Raw genomic sequence first — 20,531 nt, 5'->3', positions numbered from 1 at the left:
CAAAAATGGTTCTGTGGCAGCTCCTTCCCCACTAGGATTGGTGCCTGTCTGGATAGGGACTAAGGACTATTTTGAATTGATTGCGGCTCTTGGGGGCTGCTCTCTCTTGCTTTCCCAAGCCAGAGTTTGGACCGGCAGCTACTTCCTGGGTCCTATTGTGACATATTAGAGACGCCATTTTGGGTCAGTGCGTGCTCTAGTTGTCAGAGGGGTAGCCCATATAAATATGCGCGCTGCACTGAGGCCAGTACCTTGAGAGGTTACTGAGCGCTGACGTTGCTTGCCATTGCTCCCGCATTAAAAAAAAAAATTATTAGCTGCTATTGTTGTTTTAATTGAATTTGTGTGTTTTTTTAAAACTGTGCATCACTCGTTTTTAGTATACACCCGTTTTTAAAAATCAATCTTGCACTTCCTACCTGCATTTTGAATTGATTGGGGCTCTTGGGGACTGCTCTCTCTCGCTGTCCGGGGCCAGAGTTTGGACCGGCAGCTACTTCCTGGGTCCCACCGTGACATACTAGAGACGCCATTTTGGGTCAGTGCATGCTCTAGTTGTCAGAGGGGTAGCCCATATAAATATGCGCACTGCGCGGATGCAAAAGCACACCTAAGGCAAGCATGTCTGTGCCCGTCAGCGTCCTGAAAGCATCCAGCGCCAGCCATGCTGCCCGCAACTGGTCCCACGTTGCAGGTAGTGGGTTATATAGTAGTAAAGAACTGTATGCACTTCGCCCGCCCCTATGTTCCCACGTCAGCAGCTGGGATGTTCTGAAAGGTAAAAATACAGTTTGCCCCTCATGTGGCTTTAGACTTGTTGGTCCCCATCCTGTCAGGGCGGCTGATAAAAGGAGTAGGTATAAACCAGCCATGCACGCTGCTCTCATTAATGTACGCTTGCTTAAGCTTAAGAAGCACTATCAGGACACCTTTGATCTTTTGGAGGATAAAAAACTCGATTTCCTGTTCATTACAGAGACGTGGCTGGACGAATCCTCTAATCCAACCATTGCACTGGCCATTCCATCTGGCTACAAAATCTCTTGACTGAACAGAGCAAAAGGGAGAGGAAGTGGGGTAGCTATAATATATAGAGATAAGTGGTCCCTCGAACAGGCTCAACACCGGGAGGAGACTGCTAAGATCTGGATTTTTGTATCAATGTTTCACCTCATTTTACCCTAGGGGGATCTTTGATTTACAGACCTCCGGGTCCAGTGGGTGCATTTATCAAAGCTCTGGGAGATGCTATTGTTTCCCGTACTCTGCTTTTCACCCATTACAACATTCTTGGTGATTTAAATATCCATTTTGACCAGGCAGGTTCAAAGGACACTCTAGATATATCTGACATTTTGTCCCTCGCTGAATTCACCCAATGGGTTGGCCTTCCAACGCGTTTAGGGGGCCGCACCTTAGATCCCATCTGTTCGAATTTCTCTATTGCAGTTGAGTCTCCCACTCGTGTGTCTTGGTCGGAACACTTTTTAACATATTTATTCTGGGTTTCACCTTATGGTAACTTCTCTCTGGGTCTGAGAGTGAGCCGGTGTTTTCTAAAATTGACCCATCACTATTCAGCCAAGACCTCCACCTGCCAGAGATCTTGCAGTTAGGCTAGCTGGGTTCACAAGCTGGATCTTGAACACAGTTGATCTCACAGCTCCAGCTATTTGGCATAGGCATTCTAGGGATTCCCCGTCTAACCCCTGGTTCACTCCTAAGCTGAGTTACTGAAGCAGGAGTGCAAGAAACTTGATAGGCAATGGCACAAGGATTATCATCTCGAGGATAAACTCATGCTGAGAATTAAACAGAAAGCCTATTATATGGCTATTGCACAGGCTAAAAGCCATTACTATGGGAATAGAATTGACGCAGCCAAGCATAACTCTAAGGAAATCTTTTGTATAGTTCAAAGTTTCCTGGCCCCAGAAGCACAAGCTAGCATGACCCCATCCTCGGACGTATGGTGTGAACATCTCTCCATTTTCTTTATGGGGAAAATCCGCACTATACAGGTGTCCTTTACCACCAGCAATAAAGTGCAGGATGCCCTCCTGGCCGGAGGCACCCCATTGGCACCTCCTTCTCATCCACTGGCCGCGTTCACCCCATTGACCTCCCCAGTTCACTTAAAGTTTTAAAAGGCCTGATCAGGATCCCTGTCGGACCCGTGCGCAGCTAGACTTCTGGCCGACGTGGCAGATACGGTTAATCCTGAAGTCAACAGACTTATTACCATGTCCTTTACTGAAGCTCTTGTCCCGGCCGCGTGGAATCAGGCCAAGATCCTACCTCTTTTGAAAAAACCCTCCACTATGTCCATCAAATTACAGACCGATCTCCCTTTTGCCCAGCTTGGTCAACGTTTGTGAGAAAGTGGTCACAAGACAGCTGACTGACTACGTTGAAAGTTCAGGCCTTCTCCACCCGGGTCAATCGGGCTTTAGGGCCTCATTTAGTACTGAATCGGCCCTGGTGGAAATCTCTGAAGCCATCAGAGACTTCCTGGATGCCGGCAGGAGGGCCGCTTTGGTGCTGCTAGACCTCTCGGCGGCATTTGACAGGGTTCCCCATGCTCTAATTCTCTCCTGATTGGTGGAGATAGGTGTATCAGGCAACGCCTGGGGCTGGCTCCAATCCTTTTTGGAGGATCGGACACAGGAGGTATGGCTCCCACCGTTTTCCTCATCACTGAAGAAAGTGACCACAGGGGCTCCACAAGACTCTTCTTTGAGTCCTCTTCTTTTTAATATTTACGTCACCCCTCTGGTTCAGTTGACGGAGGACTTGGGAGCGAAGATAATCACTTATGCCGACGACACACAGCTCCTGTTCACTTGGAGGAAAAACAAAGTTTCTACTTCTGCCACCAAACACTGCCTGACCACAGTCTTCCGCTGGCTGGCAGGGGCTGAATTGAAATGCAATGAGGAGAAATCGGAAATTCTCTTATTCTGCAACTTTCCCGCCCGGTTTAGGGAATCACTTTGGCCCTCCGACTTTGCATTGCCTTCTTCCTCAGGGAACCCAGTTAAGAACTTAGGGGTCTCGTTCGAGGAGAATCTCCGATTCTCAACCCAGTTCAAGAAGCTGGCAGGGACTTGTTTCGGTCTCTTAAAGTCCCTCAGGAACTTTCTTCCCCTTCTTCCCCAGGTGGCTAAGGAGTCATTGATTCAAGCCCTTATTCTTTCTCGGCTAGACTACGCCAACTCTCTATATGCTGGTATCCCAAGCTAGCTATTAAACAAATTGCAAGTGGTGCAGAACGCAGTGGCGAGGCTGCTTGTGAATGTTTCCGCCAGATGTAGCGTGAGACAACACCTACGTGCCTTACACTGGTTGCCCATGGCAGAGAGGGTCAGATTCAAGATCCTTGTTATCGCCCACTGTGCTCTTTATGCCACTGGGCCTGGCTATCTTCCGAAACGGTTTTCCTTTTACACCCCTGCAAGAGAACTGCTTTCTTCGACTCAACTCCTGGCCCAAATCCTGCATTTCTGCCTGCAAAGGTCAGGCGGCAGCTCTCTAGCTGTGAAGGCCGCTTTGGCCTGAAACGATCTGCCCTTCGCGCTTCGGGGCATTCAGGACCCGATTCTTTTCAAGAAGAGCTGAAAACGCATCTATTCCCCTAATCTTGGCTCTTGGCACTTCTTTACTCTCTCAAGTTTCGCACCGGGCCACTCTTGCAGTATCTGTGCGCATTAGAAATTCTAAATAACATAACATAAGGAGGCAACAGGTCCAGGTGTTAGCTACATCTGCTTGTGACAGGGTAGGCTTCTTTGAAAATAAGTAAGTCCCTGGGCATTGTCCAAACGGTCATCCTGTCTGAGGATACAGCACCTCCCCACTCCCTAGGCATTTGTCTCAGCTCTGAGAGCAAGTTCATTGCTCATCAAGTATCTATTCGGCTCCTGGATACAATTGGAAACTCACTAGGCAGGTCAAAGGTGACGTTTTACAAATACCTTTTGTAAACTACTTAATACAAATTCGAATGTACCTATTAATTTGATTTGTAGTAAATATATAAGTCCAAGAATAAACTTTCTAGCTGGTTTCTAGGTAAAGATATATATTTTTTCTGAGTTTTACATAGCGAGAACATGATCCAAAGGTATCGGGTATCAAATCGCTTTACATTAGCACCAGTTGTGTTACACAAGGACACATACATTTTTGTTAGGCAACATTAGTTACATTTATTTTAATCCTCTCTTATAGAGCAGCTACTGTGCTACAGTGAAAATAGCATTTGGGGGCTTTTCACAATAAGGAAATGTTTTACATTAAAATTTGACTTAACCTAATTTTAAATATCATGCTCCCTGCTTTATTGGGCACTAAAGCTTACTTAGTGGTGACTTATTATTATTTAAATACTTGACAAGTTGAAATTGTAGTAAAACCTGCACAGCCAGGTTATTTGCGGCAAGCCTGTAATTAGGTTTTGCACTGTCACTCTAGTGGTGGCACAGTATGTGCTGTAGTCCACTAGTGACATTTAACTTCCAGGACCTGAGTACACTTTCTCGTACATATTAGTGACTTATAGATAAGTTAAGTATACCAGTTAGGAATATAGTCAATTTCAGCATGTGTTAGAGGTCAGAGCAGATGTACTAAGGGTTTGTTAGCAGGGTCCCAGTTTAATAAGTCAAAAAACCAGCATCTTCAGTGGTAGAATATTGGGGGTGATTATGCAAAAAGAGGCATTTTCTTACGGACATCTGATTGTTGGTTGTGGTAAACACACATTAGTCATTCAGAAATATTGACTGTGCTATATTCATGCCTCAAGTGCACTATGTTCATGAGGTGAGCAGTTAAATCCGTATACTGACCATACAAATTGTGGCAAAAAGGAATACTGATGGATCATTCCAAATAGTTTGTACATGTGAGTAAAATGCTAGTCCACATAGTGTTAGAATGACAGAGGTTTGATGCATGCAGCAGGGCTTTTTCTGATGACACGTGCATGTTGCATGCATATAGGCCTAACAGGATGTACACATGATCATGCTAATCATTAGAGTAAAAGGTTTAGGGCCTAGGAAACTAATATTTGGGACTGTGATAGCTAAAAGAGTGTGGTGAGATTGCCATAATATTTCATAAACAGTCTACCATAAGTCCTCATGAAGCCGACCATAGGTTGCTTGTGTTCCAGTTGAGGGAGGACCTGGATTGGCAGTTAGTGCTACACTGTTCCCTTTGGAGCAGGTTCAAGACTGATTTGCACGTTGTTGAGTCCAAATTGAGTTGGCATGGTGTGCAAAATAACAATGGACTTGGATGGGGCCTGAATAATTATTAGTGGCTGAGATTAATTTAGGCATTCCATCCCTTACTGTTTGTATACATCAATGGAATCGGTTAGCAGGTGACTCAAGTGAAAGGAGTTTAAAATATTTACAAACTATTGCAGTTAGGTTCCAGATTCAGTAGGACTCGGAGACAAAATCAACAGACACTCATCATCTGAACATATGTGGGGTGCTAACATGCTAGGAATGCTTAACCATAAATAAAATACACTAGTGCCCCCTGGTTCCAAATAATATGCTCTCCTGTGGCAGATCAGTCATGAAAAACAATTCCTCAGTAGCAGCTTACTTAGATGAACATCGGGTCTGAAATCTGTCTGATTAAACACTATGGTATAATGAGAAAATAATTGGGGGCTATTTATAAGAAAATGCTGGAGCTCTGTGTTACGCCAAATTTAGCAACTCCGCGCACCAACATTTGCAAATGCAGGGATGTGCTGTATTTACAAAAATATGGTGCATCCCTGCATTTGAAAAGCACTGGAGCTAAGAAATCTGCCTAGTGCCAGCGCAGGCATCCTTCCTCCATGTTGAAAGGGTGCCTGAGCTGCAGGGGGGATTGTTTATGTGCAGATAAACAAGAAATAATGGCGATCTGCTAATTCTATGTGTGCTGAAAAATGCAGCACATATGGAAAGAGCAAAAAATGAGGAGAAATTAATAATTCCTCTTCTTATCACCATTCTAAGACCAGGAATTACCTGGCCTTAGTTTTAGGCACTGCCCCAGCCTTGTAAATCTGGGACAGCGTACAAAAGCAATGGGTGTTGTGGTGGAATGCCCACAGCAACACCCATTACCTGCCCCTTTGATGAAGCAGATTGCTGCTGTTAGGGGCATATTTTTAAGGTGGCGTTAAGCCACATTAAGTGGCTTAGCGACACGTTGTAAATATGGGGAATGTCGCAACGCCACCAGAGCATCAAAAACTGGATGCTCCTGTGGCGTTGTAAATACGCCCCAATGTGTCAAAGGAATAGGATTATGTTCACATTAGATACTATTCTACCTGCGGTAGATGGAGGCATGCATCGTAACCATTCTTACTTTGTTGGTGGGGGAGAATCAGGTCATAGTCTATCTACCTATGGAATGTATGTATTGCATCATCTTGAATCATTTAGGCTCAGAGAACTGAGTAGCCTATCAGAATACTCACTTTTACTATCCATTTGGAGGAAGTTGGGCTTGCCGACATATGGATCATAATCAGAAACAAATGAGGAACTCAAATTCTGGAGTGTTTGTAACTGGGGCGCCCGGTTGAACTACTGGCAGCTCCTGTCACACTGACCGTATAATGACACATAACATTACTATCCTTCGTACTAAAGGTCCTGCTGCGTGTCTTAATGATGTAGTATCCCTACCTTGCACAATAATCCACCTGTGTGTAAAGGATTTATATTCTGTATTGTGAAGTTGGCTGTGGCATTTTGCCCATCTAGTGTGTTAATGCATAATGTTTGGTTGTACTCCCAGTTGAAATCTATCCATTTGGTTAGTAATGCGAGATCACACCAAATGTTTATTATTGGTTGGTTGGCCATTCCCACAAAATATAAAACAATCAATGTTTACAAATGATAATGTAAAATTACAATGGGGATGGGGTATTATTGGTAGTTCTGAAATGAATGATAGTGGTTGGGTGGCCTTACAGTGACATTATGAGGAAATGATAACACTGCATTGCTCAGTGTCCCCATGCCATTTATAGTAGGCTTACTCTAGTAACTGCCATATATTAATATGACACAAACGTATCTTAGTGAGTGTGATAAATTTACAAATGCATGCAACATACAAAATAAAATTGAAGAAAACAGGACATCTCTATTCTGTTATGTATTCATCTTAGATTGATTGTGTCCAGTTTGTTCATCCAGATAATATTTAGTTATTGTAGTACATTTCGTACTTATGAATTGCTGAGTACTATCTTCGCTACCTGTATTATTCAGTTTCTTGCATTGCATTGGTATTTTTATTGTGTATTTGTTCATACTTTCACTTATTGTATTCCCATTAGCTCTTTAAAACACTCAAGCATTTTAAAACAAAATACCATAAAACTCTCTCTATCCACAGCTTTATGGTCACTATGCACCTAAGCTCATATTATGCTATCTATATCCTCACCTTGCATGCTCAGTCACATCTACGCAAAGAGTCAAGGTGGTTTAGGAGTGGACTCATATTAATTTTTTATTACATAATTTGCGTAATTCATGTACTTTTTCCTTACACAAATTACACAAAATATCAATAATTATGCCCGTGCTTCATTGTGTAGAATTAATTGATGCAGAGGATTAGTTCAATCATTGAGGGCCTTGTTTATGAGCCCTTTATGCCGCAGTTGCGCCAACTTTAGTGGCGCTGCGGCAGCATAAAATATGCGCCACACTGCACCCTACTTACAAAGTGACGCATCTAGGCAGATGTGTACCTTTGTTAAGCCCTGCGCTACTTTATACCTGTACCAGGTATAATGTATGCAGGGTGGGCGCTACCCCGCAAAAAATCCTCGTAGTAGTGACGCAATGAAATCTATGAAATTTTACTATGCCACTTATAGGACGCCACTTCGTAAAATCCTTACACCTGCTTGAAGCAGGCATATGGAGTAACGCAGACCCTTTCACATGTGGCTTGCCCCATGTGAAAGGACACATTGCTAGAGTTGTGTCAGTTTTCAGACACACTCAAGTAATTCGCCAATTTTGAACCTACAGATACGTCAGGAATACTGACGTATCTTAAATCCTTGCGACATGGAGTGTCATACAGTAAATATGCCCCATCCATGGTGTCGTAAAGATGGTGCTATGAAAATGTCACATCGGTGTTTTCCCACAGCGATGCAACACTTTTCACACAAGAGGCCCTAAATGTTTTGCAGGAGACAGGTCAGAGTAGAAAATGTGTAACATGCTGGTACCTCAGTAAGTTTTTGAACGCGGTTTTACTCTAGATACCTCACAGTGCATTTCTGATGATTTTCGCAAATTTCCAATAATTTCAGGGAAAGATACAGGATTTTGCACATCTTTAGTTAGGATTACAACTTTCCATCACAGAACTAGTGATCAACAACACTCTCATATTTTATAGTGTTTGTTTGCCTGTGACTGCACAGACAAGTAAAAAGTCATGACATTTACAGTAATTGGTGGAATCAGATACTGGGCCCCAAGAAATACATTGTTTTACGACAATAACATAAATATTGGGGCAGATTTATGAGCCCCTTGCGCCACTTTTGCGTCACTTTTCCCATGTTAAAAGTGACGCAAAAGTGGCGCAAGGGGCTCATAAATCTGCCCCAATGTATTTAGTTAAAATTGAACAGCAAATAAAAGTATGTTAGCAACACAGACCCTGACTAAAGTGAAACTATTAAAACGACCCGGCAATCCCATGCGACGCCTGCAATACCTTTGTCCTCAAAATCCATCACCTTACAGATTAAATAGATGTGACTGAGAGAAAAGACAGAAGTAGAGTAAGAGAGACCGTTTTAGGGAAATAGGCAGCACCATTAGAGTGGAGAAAAGAAGAAAGATAGGACTCATGCATTCAGAAAAAAGCACCGAAAAATCTCTCTACTCCAGTGGCTGTGAATTCCCATACTAAACAGCCCATCTTCGCCCACGTACCACAAAGGACTTAGTAAAAATGTATAAGAAATTGAGGTAGCATTTGAGGGGGGTGGATGCTCTCTTCTAGTAAAGACCACAGCCTTTATCAGAGTAAAACAGTAAAATTATCACATTAAGCTGAGCTAAAAGACATGGTAGCTATGGCAGACGGTGTAAAGGCTTAATTTAGAGCCAATGTGTAAAATATTTATGTAGTGCTAAAACAGTAGTCAAGACAAGTCAAAAAGCAATGTTTATTTAGACCACAGTCTTTAAACAGCATGAGATGGCGATTATAAATGATAAAACAATATCATTCCATCAATGATTCCATTAGAATAAGTAGCCTAAAGACAGCAAATGGTGACGCAAATATTCCACACTAAATGACAAAATAAATAGTTACATAATATGAACATTTAATAAAGGTTCACGTTGATTTAAAAATGTTGTCAATAATAAGTACATATTAATAAAATGTTGCCTTAAAATCACAAAAGCCCTTCAATTTTTCCCTAAAAAACCTCTTACGGCCTTCATATAACTTCCAATTGCAATTGCAATCTCAAGATTAGGCATGTCTGTAAGTAAGTCCACCTCCTGAGCCTATGACACTGCACCATATTTTAAAAAAAATTGGCGTAAATATAATTTACTCTGGGCTAGAACTGAAACACAGTCTACTAATATGTGCAAACAATCGCTTTTTGTTCCCAGCATACATTTACAGTTTCCATCGGGCTGTATCCTTTCTACTTTTATTTTCTTGTTTGCCAACCAAGAATTAATACCAATTCTTAGTCTTAAAATTTCACATCTGAGCCAATAATTGGGTAGTGTGTCTAGGTAAGGGTACCAGGCTTCATGCAACCAAGAAGCCCTCATAAATTGTACCGATTTTTTCGTACTCAAGTACTCCATGTCTTCCCTCCTGGACAATTCCTGCCCTTGGGAACTAAGTACACTCTTGGTAAATTCTACATGTAGTGATTGTTGACAGATTCTCACCTTTAAGTTCTCTCCAACCGTGTGCAATTTCTTCCTAGTCTCCTTGGCCCATTTTAAGCTGCTAGACTGAATCTCATTTCTGCACCATTGTGAGACCTTCTGTGCCGCACCGGGATCCTTGTGTTTCCAGAACCTTTGCAAGGCCACTGAGCCTGTATGCTCCATGATGTTGTTCCTAGCTCAATTCTAATGGCCTGGAGCATTGCTGAGCCTGGTAGCGACAGTAGGTATTTTAAGCACTTTCCTTCCTCTAAGTCCCAATCACTCTTACCACTTACGTAAAGGACTTTGGCTCCATACAGTATTTGGGGGGGAATCATTGCACTATAGGCCGTTAACAGCGGTCTATGGAACTTATCGCCGTAGTCTCGATTACATTTTTTCAGCACACATAACAATGTAAAGGCCTTTGCTTTCTGGGCTTCTAAGTGCGTGTGCCACTTTAATGTATCATCGAACCAGACCCCAAGGTATTTGTACTCTCTCACAACTTCCAATTGTAATGGGCCTAAAAAACAACTAAATGTGGGGTCTCTTTTCCCAAAACATAAAATCTTTGTTTTATACATATTTACAGTTAAAATCTTTGTCACACAGTACTCTCTAAAATCATTACCTTCCTACGAAGGCCTATCTTGGTCTGATTAACAATTACCAGGTCGTCTGCATACAACAGCCATGACAATTGTTTACCATTAATTTTCGGGGTTGTACTTCTATCGACCTCTAAGGCCAAAGGCAAATCTACTATAAATATGGCAAAGAGCAAGGGGGCCAAGACACAGCCCTATCTAAGACCGTTCTCAATCGCTATTTTCGGCATAAAGGACCCCCCGTATCCTTAATGATCTACGCCCAGTTTCCTCTGTGTAGCTCTTTAATTATAGCTAACAGACCTACCGGAATGTTATAATTTTCCAAAGACCCCCAGAGGCATTTACTGTCCACTAGATCAAACGCAGCACGGAAGTCTACAAAGCAGCAGTATAGCTTCCCTTTGTGCGCAATTGATTTCCGTGCCACTGCCCATAGGGCGAAGCAATGGTCGATCGTGGAGTGGCCTTCCTTGAAGCCCCCCTGCTCTACCGGCACAATCGACCGCTGTTCCACCCAATCCTTAAGTCTGCCTAATATTATTTTTGCGAAGACTTTTCCCCCAATGTCCAGCAGGTTAATTAATCTGTAATTTTTCGGGGCTTTTAAATCACCCTTCTTATGCACCGGTCTGATTGTTGCTCCATTCCAGTTCTTAGTAATACTGCCTGAATCTAAAATGACTAAAAACATGTGGCCCACCAGTTCAACTGATACTTTATTATATTAGCCGGGAGATTATCTGGGCCTGCTTCCCTAGTTAGCTTTAGCTCATTTATCGTGTTCTTCACATTTGCTACTGAGAAGTCTATTTTTAAATCTTCCACTAACCCACTCCAATACAGCGGCTCTCCTTCTTCAGGTGCATTGCGAGCGCCATACAGTTCCTTCAAATATTCCTCCCATTTGGCCTTTCTACCACGCAATTCATTGCCTCCACAGGATGTTCTGCTGCTGCCTTTATCAGCTTCCAGAACTGATGTATATTCTTTGCTTCAAAGGTTTCCAACAAGTTTTCCCAACATTTTTCTTCATAAACTCTTTTCGAACTACTGATTAACATCTTATATTCTCTTCTCAATTCTTTGAGATGTATAAATCTACCAAGGTCATATTTAACTCTGAGGATTCATGCTTCTCTCCTTATCTCCCTCTTCTTTTTTACGCATTCTACGGAGAACCACTTACATTGTCTTCCCGGAATTTTATGTTGGTTAATTGCCCTTGTTTTCTAATTTTTTAGTTCAACTCAGAGGCATTGTACTATCTGTTCTATTTTTCCTCAAACCATTCCAGATTCTTCCCTCTGACACTTCCCAGGTCTAGCTTCTGTTGTAATTTTGCCAACTTTGCTATATAATCGTCAGTTAATCTAGTTGTCACCTGCCTAGGATACTTGTTTTGGGATTACTTTGTCTTGTGAGCTCGGGTTCACTCCTACAACCTCAAACTGCAAGGGGTTGTGATCACTACCTTCCCTTTGACAAAGCTGAAACCCCTTTAATAATGCAAAATTCCAAGCAAAATAAAAGCATAATTTATTGGGCAATTTTGTGTGCCTATTTTAAATGTTTTCTTGGCCGGGCAATCTGTTTCTGTCCTGCCATTCAGGCAAAATAGACCCTCTGTCCCCAAATACTTTCCTAAGTTTATGTCTTGACTTGAGGAAGCATAGTCTGGGAAAGTAGCCATTCTTATATCGTAAGCTTCCAGAATTTCCATAAACCAAGGATCCAACTTATTTGGGTTAAATTTGTGGTTGAAATCCCCCATTATTAAAAACAAATCAGTGCCGTACTTTTCACTTAAAGTGTCCACATCTTCTTTAAAATGCCCCATCTCAGCCCCATATATTCCTCCGGACTCCCCCATTGCATATACACATTTATAAGAACCAAATGTTCATATTTCTTTGTCTGTGACCAGCAGGCATAACCTACACGCATTGAGGCGTCACGTCCTTCACAAATTTTGTCGATAGAAGGGTCATAATCCTACCCGCTGGGCGCCCAAATCTTTTTTTCTTCGCGAGTCGGTGGAGTTGTACAAAGCCATCCATTTTTGGGGTTTTGTCGCATAGCCAGGTTTCTTGTAAGCATATGATTTCAGCACTCCGAGCTAGATCTTTTATACTTTCTTGTTTTACCAATTCTCCAGGACGATTTATATTCCAAGATACAATCTTAAGGCTATGCAACAACCCATTATCCTACTCCACATCATTTGAACAATCATCTTCCCCATTATGCCACTGGGAGGGGCCTGCGAGACTGCTTCTTTGACTCCAGTTCCCCCATAGTTTACTGATATCTGAGTTATTAACTATTATATTAAGGTTTCCATCATCTTCCCCTTCTTTCTCAAGCAACCTCACCTGTCTCTTACCCAATCCTGCATGACACTTTAGGAACCCTCCACCTAGTTGACTGCTCCCCTCGAAGTCTCCGTCTGGGATTATCCTTATTCCTTCCTTCAGTACCTCACACTCCGCTTTCCCAATTGCCACCTTTACCAAGTTGGAGTACACTAATACCTTGGTGATTTCCCCTCCCATCAGAGTTATATCTGAACCATACCTGACGCAGGTTTTTGGTTCTAATTCCTCTCAGGCTCGGACACTTTGAGAATGAGTATATGAGTTGGGACCTGTTTAGTGGTTAACTCTTCCTTAGTCCCCCCCCTTCTCTGCTTGTACGGGTTCAAAATATAACCACTTATTTCCAACTACCTCCTTTCCCATCTTTGGGGTTTTTTACACATGCCTGCCAATTGTACTTCCTAGAAGCTGCTATGGGTTTACTTCTAGCTTCTATTATATCCCTAGTGTAAGTTACTCTTTTTTCCGGAATTGGTGCTTTAGGGCACTCTCTACTAGGTTGTGGAGGTGATTTTAATTGGGCCTTTCTTAAACCCGCTGCGGTACTCTTCTTCCTTCCTGTTTTTGGTTCCTCCCTCTCTCCCTCTTCGCTAGGTATCTTAGTGGACTGGGTCTCTTAGGAACCAAGTTCTGGGGTCCCCTCTTCCTCCCTCCCTCTTTTTTTGACCTTTACCTTCCCCTTCTTTTTGTACCCTCTTTCCTACTCGTCTGATGTAGTTAATTGGCCTATATCTGGATTAATTCCCCTTCTTTTTATCAACATAGGGCATCTTGAAATATATACATTCTAAGAGTCTTCTGGTATCACTGTGACACCAGCAGAGGCCGGAGATTGCGGTTCGGGGATAGGTCTTATCATAGTTGGCATTTGGCCCCTAATTCCTTGTAGCTCCCCCGCAATCTTCTGTAGTTGCGTTTTTTGGGTTTTTAGAATGTCATTATTTAGCATTGTGACTTCTAATAACACTTGTAATGTTCTTTGCAACATCAACATTATGTCCAACATTGATGCAGAGGGGGTTGCTGCAATGTCCAGGTCTAATGTGTGGTTTCGCCCCGATCCTTCTGTCCTTTCGGTTCTCTGGTTGCCGGGCTGCTCTGGGCTCTTGTTCAAATTTTGGCTTTTAGCTATATGTGAGACGTCCCCACCGCCAGCCCTTGAACTCTCGCAGTTATTCTCTGATGGGTCTAGAAACCCCAAAATCCGCGGGGATGAGCACAGCCGGGGTTCCATAATGAGGTTGTTATGGCTTGAAAATTATTGATTTGCCAAAAAAGATGAATCCGATATTTGAACACAGTGTTCAGATGAATCGTTCCCTTTCTGCTGTTCAACCTCTACATCCAGGGGTTCCATTGGTGAGAATATTCTTTTAAAGTGTTTGCCCACAAAGTCCTTTATTGACTTGGAGGCTAACATGCCCCCTTTTATTACCTGTGTGGCCCCCTTAGCTGCTTCCTTGTTTGCTCTCCTCGTAGGTGCTTTTTTTGCCCTTTGTCTTGGGCTTTCCATACTCTCCCCTAAGGCCCTAATTTCCATAGAGGGCTCTTTAGTCATGAGTCCTTGCTCTGTATTCTCTTTGCGAGTTTTGTTCTTTCTTGGGGCCATCACTAGGCACTCGTATTTATTTTGGCTTTCTTAGTTCATATTTTTACAGACAAGTCCAGTATAAATCAACCTAGTCTCCCCAAGGAAATACTTATTGTGCCACCAGCGTCCTTCCTGGCAGCTCCCCGGGCTTTTTTGGCTCCCTAAGCTCTCCTGATGTATTTAGCCATTATTGAGGGAGCTGGAACGATAAAAACAACACACACACTTACCTCTGTTGTGCCATGAGCTAATTGACCTTACCCTATGCCGTGCCACTGCAGTACCGCCACGATTCCTTTTTTGATGCTTATAACGCTATATACTACCACGTGGGGGCCCTGCTCCTTCTTTCATCCACAGGTTCTTTAATCCTTACACAGTACCAGGAACCTTGCCTGTGACAGGTGCAATGAGTCACTTTTAGGGGGACCGAGCCTGGACCAACACGAACCTCCAGCCCCCCCGCTGGTACCTCTTTTGTTCGGCCTTCCTTTCCCAGCCGGGAACCGGGGGCATTAAGGTGCTGCATCCCCCCTCCTTCGCTCGCGTTTTGCTATAGCGTTTGTACCAGCTTGTCCCGGCTTCCTCAGGCATCTCGCGGCATCCCGCAGGCCCACGGTTCCTCCTCCTGTGATTCCTCCTGCATTGTGTCAGCTGACTCGCATACGTGTGAGGCGCGTGAACCGCAACGGCAACAGCTATGGTCAATGAGCACAACCAGAGCGCACAAACAGAGCGTCACGAGAAACACTTCAGCCACGAGAAACACTTCACAAAACAGTAATAAATTCAAAATACAACACAAGAAAAGTCCTAACCTAATTTAGAAAAATAGAGTATGTTTTAAAGAACAAAATGACAAAAATCCATAAGGGAACCAAAAGTTATGAATTTTTACATTTTATCTTCCAAATTGTGCCAAAAAGCATTAAGCATCAACTACAGTCATCTGGTTGTGCTTGACCAGTACCCAGGCACAAGTAAAGGCCAACTGCATTTTAGCATGGGTCGGACAGAAGTTTTACCTTTGGACTTAGGGTGTGATTTAGAGCTTGGCAGACGAGTTACTCCGTCATGAAACGTGACAGATGCCAATTCTGCCATATTGATTGATTGATTGATGTACTTATAGAGCGCAGCTATCACCCTACGGGCATCTTGGCGCTTGCATTGGGAACCCGTCCTGGTTTTTCCCTGTAAGATAACCCGTACTGGGCATCCCCAAGGTGAAAGCCAGGCATCCCGCCGCGGGGGGCCATTGTGGAGATTAAGCAGGCTTGTTGCCCAGAGCTGCATAGTGTGAACTCGTGCTTAGAGTGGGCACCAAAGCGAGAATTATCAAGTCCGTGGACAATTGGGTTCTGGACCCTGCCGCGTCGGGAATCAAACCCAGGTCCTGGGTCTGATCTCTGCTTCAGGGTATGCCTCCTCTAACCAGTGAGCTACACTTCTCCACCCAGTGAGCTACACTTCTCCACATTACATGTGTCATAGGCTATAATTGACTTGTACTTCATGTTTGTGATGGAGTAGGCCATCTGCCAAACTCTAAACCAGGCACTTAATCTCTGAAATAGAAGTAAAATATCCTCAGCATGGCAAGTCAGGAGATTGGGGCCAAAGAGGGCTCCATGTCTTTGGATAGCTGCTCGATGAGGTCTCAGTAAAGCAGTTACCATTTGGCAGGAAATCTCTGATTAGAAGAAATTTGAATTCCTCTTCCAGAGCATGTCTCTCACTTGCTGGATACTTGTGGTGCTCTTGCCCAGTGAAGAATTCTACCTTTGGACTAAGTTACATTTTTGGAGATCATATTGGTCCAAAGGCTGCATGATGTAAGCAAAAAAGGCTAAAAAGACTGGATACATTCTCCGTGAGGTCTCACTGAATCAGATTTGCTATTGCGGAAAAGCTCCAAGTGTGAAAAACCTGAATCTTTAGCCCAGTTGCAACGCACGTTTATCGCATCGGCTTGACAGATTGGTCCCAATCATTTGGAAGTCTTTGCAGCCAAAACGTTTCTAAGTCCCCGTTTTCTGCAAAAGTTAGGAGAAGTACATTTGGACACCAGCCAAGGGTCTAGGACCTTGGAACAGGAACTGAGGGTTATGACTCACTCCAGCAGAGGCTAGCAGCAGGGTCTAGGACAAGTCCAGTTGGAAATGGTCAGCTGCACCGTTGCAGAAAAGGCCTCTTATAGCTTATTGAATCCTGGTATCTTAAAGAAGAGGTCAGCCTTATGAGCCTTGGAGTCCACTTCTTAGTCCCTGGTACAAGAGGGATCATATGCCCAATCGTATAGGACCTTCGCAGGTCACAGGCAGCAAGTCCAGTTCTCTTCTGTTCTTCCAAAATTCCAGAAAGCTTTCAGAGGAGGGTACTTGGGATGTCACATTTATGCCTGACACCAATCTGTCGGTGGGAGAAACTGCTGGCCCTTCCTTGCCAATCAAGTAAAAGTTCCCAGGGTGACCCTACCCACTTTTGAGTGAATCCTGTGTGTTCTACTGCAAACAATCTCACAGTGCCCCTCTCTATCTAAAACCATGATGATAGAACATCTCTTCCCTCTGCAGAGCACCTGCACCCACGCCAGAGGTATGGTGAGGGAAATTAGCAACTCCTCCCCTGTGGCAACTCTAAATCAATTATGGGGGCAGCTACTCCCCCACTTCGATTGGTATCTAGCTGACTGAGGGAGAGGTAGGAACATGCCTAGTTAGCAGGTAACATTTGCCTGTGACAGGGTGGGCCTGCTTTCAAGTTAATCACATTCCTGTACACAGCCCTTATGGACATCCTGCCAGAGGGACATCCAAGCCTTTTTTCTGCTCTGACAACAATTTTCACACCTCATCAAGGGGGCGGTTCGGCTGCCAGGTCACAGTGGGATCTCATGCAAATGGGCCTCCAGAGGCTTTAGGCAGGGAAAAAGTATGTTTTTAATAGTACCTTTTCGAAAATATTCCTTACAAATTTGACTTCATCAGTGAATTGATCTTGTAAAAAATATTTCAAAAACACCAAGAATGAATATTGTAGCTGCTTTGTAGCTGCAGATAGACTTATTAAATGTAATATTGTATCCCAATGCTTTCCTATGGAACAGCCAACTGCTACAGTGCAAATGGGTTCTGGGGCTTTTTCACTGTAAAGACATGTTTAACATTAAACTTTTACATGCTTATTTTAAATAACATCCACACTGCTTTATGGGAAGTAAGGCATACTTAGAGGTGACATTAATGCTTAAATGGATGGTTTAGGCCTATTAAAAGGAGTTATTTTGACAGCTCAAATTAGCGGTTTTAATATTGCACCACCAGGCTACAATGGTAGGCAGCAGACATATTGCACTGTCAGTGCAGTGGAGTGCCCAATGCATGCTGCAGCCACTGGTGACATTTAACCAATAGACCATGGGTACACATTTCGTACCATATGCCAATTAGGGGTATTTCAATGTGATTATGTTGATAGGGGGATCACAGGCACTTTACTGCTGGATAGCAGGGGTAAAGTGCACTGAATTCTACAGCCAGTAAAAAGAATCAAGGCAACAATCTGTGGGTACACCACGCAAATGGTGTCATTTACAACATATACATTATGTGCAAGGATGCAGTAATGTGATTTGCATAGTATGCCCTTGTGTGCAAGGCTTATGTTTGGGTGATACTCTTCGGAGTATCTGTGCACGGTACAAGTGTATATAACATAACATTATCAGCTTACATTGAGCGTGAGACGTATAGGCTTCCCAGCCCTTTACCTGACAGATATTCATAAATAAGTACTGGATTCAGAAGTTATGTGGGGGTGTGACAAAGTGAACAAGGCCTATATTGGTGAGTTGTTCAGACACCAAACGAGTATGGGTTGAAGCTAAAAATAACTGAGCAGTCCAAGAAGATATGGGAAGTTACTTCATGAAACCAAGAGCTGGGAATCAATGAATGCGGGAAAAGGTGGTGACTTTTAGTAATATATTTAAATTACTATTAGCTTAAAGACTTCTGTAGGCCCCCATCCCTAATACGGGGGTGATTAGGATGGCGGTCGGAAAACCACCCCGACCGCCATGGTGGCAGAAATCAACCGTCCATTGGTACCGCGGCAAAAGCGGCGGTACGATTATGATCAATCTCCCAACATTTCCGACTGCGGCAGAACGATGCCACGAAAGACCGCTGGTAGCGGGCGGAGCTTGTGAACATCTGTCCGTGGCAGATGACACCTGCAGCCTCAATCCAGAGGACCCCCCTACCGCGAACAGAGCAGGTAAGAAAATCTGACACGTCACAAGGCACCCCTGCACCCGATGCCCCACGGCCTTTTGTGCCCAAACCAGGGGTGCCTAACCAACCGCCGACATCCCAACTTACCTTTCGAAGTGGTGGTCGCACCCAAAAGATCCTTGTCCCGGAGGTTCTCCATTGAAAACAACAGGGCACCCGACCTCAAAACAGCACCCTGCATCCGGCCGCCCTAGTGCCACTGAGGTTGCAACAACAGTGCATTATTGACCCTGGGGGACCCCTGAGTCTAACCCCAGAACCTTAACTCCCACAGTCGTTTACTTAGCTGCAAACCAATACCCTGTTTTTCCTCCATAGGATAACATTGACAATTTTCCCTCCAAAAAAACTACTGTGTGGAGTTTTGAAAACTAAAGATATACTTTAAAAATCGTATAAATAACCAAAACGTGTTTTCTCACCTGTTTGCAGGACATGTCCCAGTGCGGAATTTAGGCATCCATCACTGAGGTAGAAAAAGTAACGTAAAAGTAACTTACCTGCAATTTGTTGAAAAATCCTATTCATTTCAAAGTACAGCTCCAAAAAGTTTCTAAGTGTGGAGTTTTGAAATCTGAAAATATTCTTTACAAATCGCACGAATAACCAAAACGCACTTACTCACCTGTTTCTAGGAAATGTCCCAGTGCTGAATCTAGGCATCCAGCACTGAGTTAGAAAAAGTAACGTAAAAGTAACTTACCTGTAATTTACTGAAAAAGCCTATTCATTCCAATGTACTGTATTTTCTAAGTGTTGCATACTGTAAATCAAACAAAGTACAATTTCTATTGCATTTTCAAACTGTCCTATATCCAGTAACTTATTACTAAAAAATAATGTAATGCTTACCTGTACCAGGCCTGCTTGGTTCTAAAAATAAACAACAGTATATTTGTATACAAACACAATTGGCCTAGAGTTTAGTTCTTGAGTGTGTGAATTCATTTGCTGACTGACGGTGTACATCAAATGCTTAACACTGTCCTCTGATACTGCCTTACTGCTCGATCAAGCTACCACTTTAGAGTGTGAGGTTCTATCTAACTTTAACCTCTACCTACCTTTGGGGACTCTTGGACTCTATAAACAATGTACCTCACCTTGGTGCAGTATATATAGAGCCAGTTTCTTACAGTCAGGCGATGGCATCACAGTCATTACACAACACTTGTCATCAAGGTACTCATATCAAATCTGACCATGTGAATGCCCAAAGGTACATGTCCACATCCTGCGTAACCAGCCCTGAGAGTAGTTCATACAGCATATGTGTGAAACACCAACACTGCTGGCTCAGACCTAGCTGCTGTACTTGCCACACTTTCAGGCGTAAGTCGAACAGGGCACACATCAACAACAGTATGTACATGAGCAAAGCAACCTACACAGTGAAATATGCACATTGTGTATTCAGACATTCATCACTGTGTGTGTACATGCACAACAATATTGCAAGTGACATGTGAGGGAGTACATGTCAATGTTTGCAATCGTGCACAGACATGGCATGTGTAGTCAGCAGTGGGCGAAATGTTACATTGGCATTGTGTTCACTATCTTGTGCCATGAATCATTTGTCCACTGTAAACTGTTGAGAACTGGGCATTGTCATTGACACAGCATGATGTGCTGTTAATGTGCTCTGCCTCCCAACTCACGGTCATAGGCACCAATGG

The sequence above is a fragment of the Triturus cristatus genome, chromosome 5_2 (assembly GCF_964204655.1).
Source record: "Triturus cristatus chromosome 5_2, aTriCri1.1, whole genome shotgun sequence".
In the NCBI taxonomy this organism is placed as follows: Eukaryota; Metazoa; Chordata; class Amphibia; order Caudata; family Salamandridae; genus Triturus; species Triturus cristatus.
Note: the sequence above shows the minus strand (reverse complement) of the source record.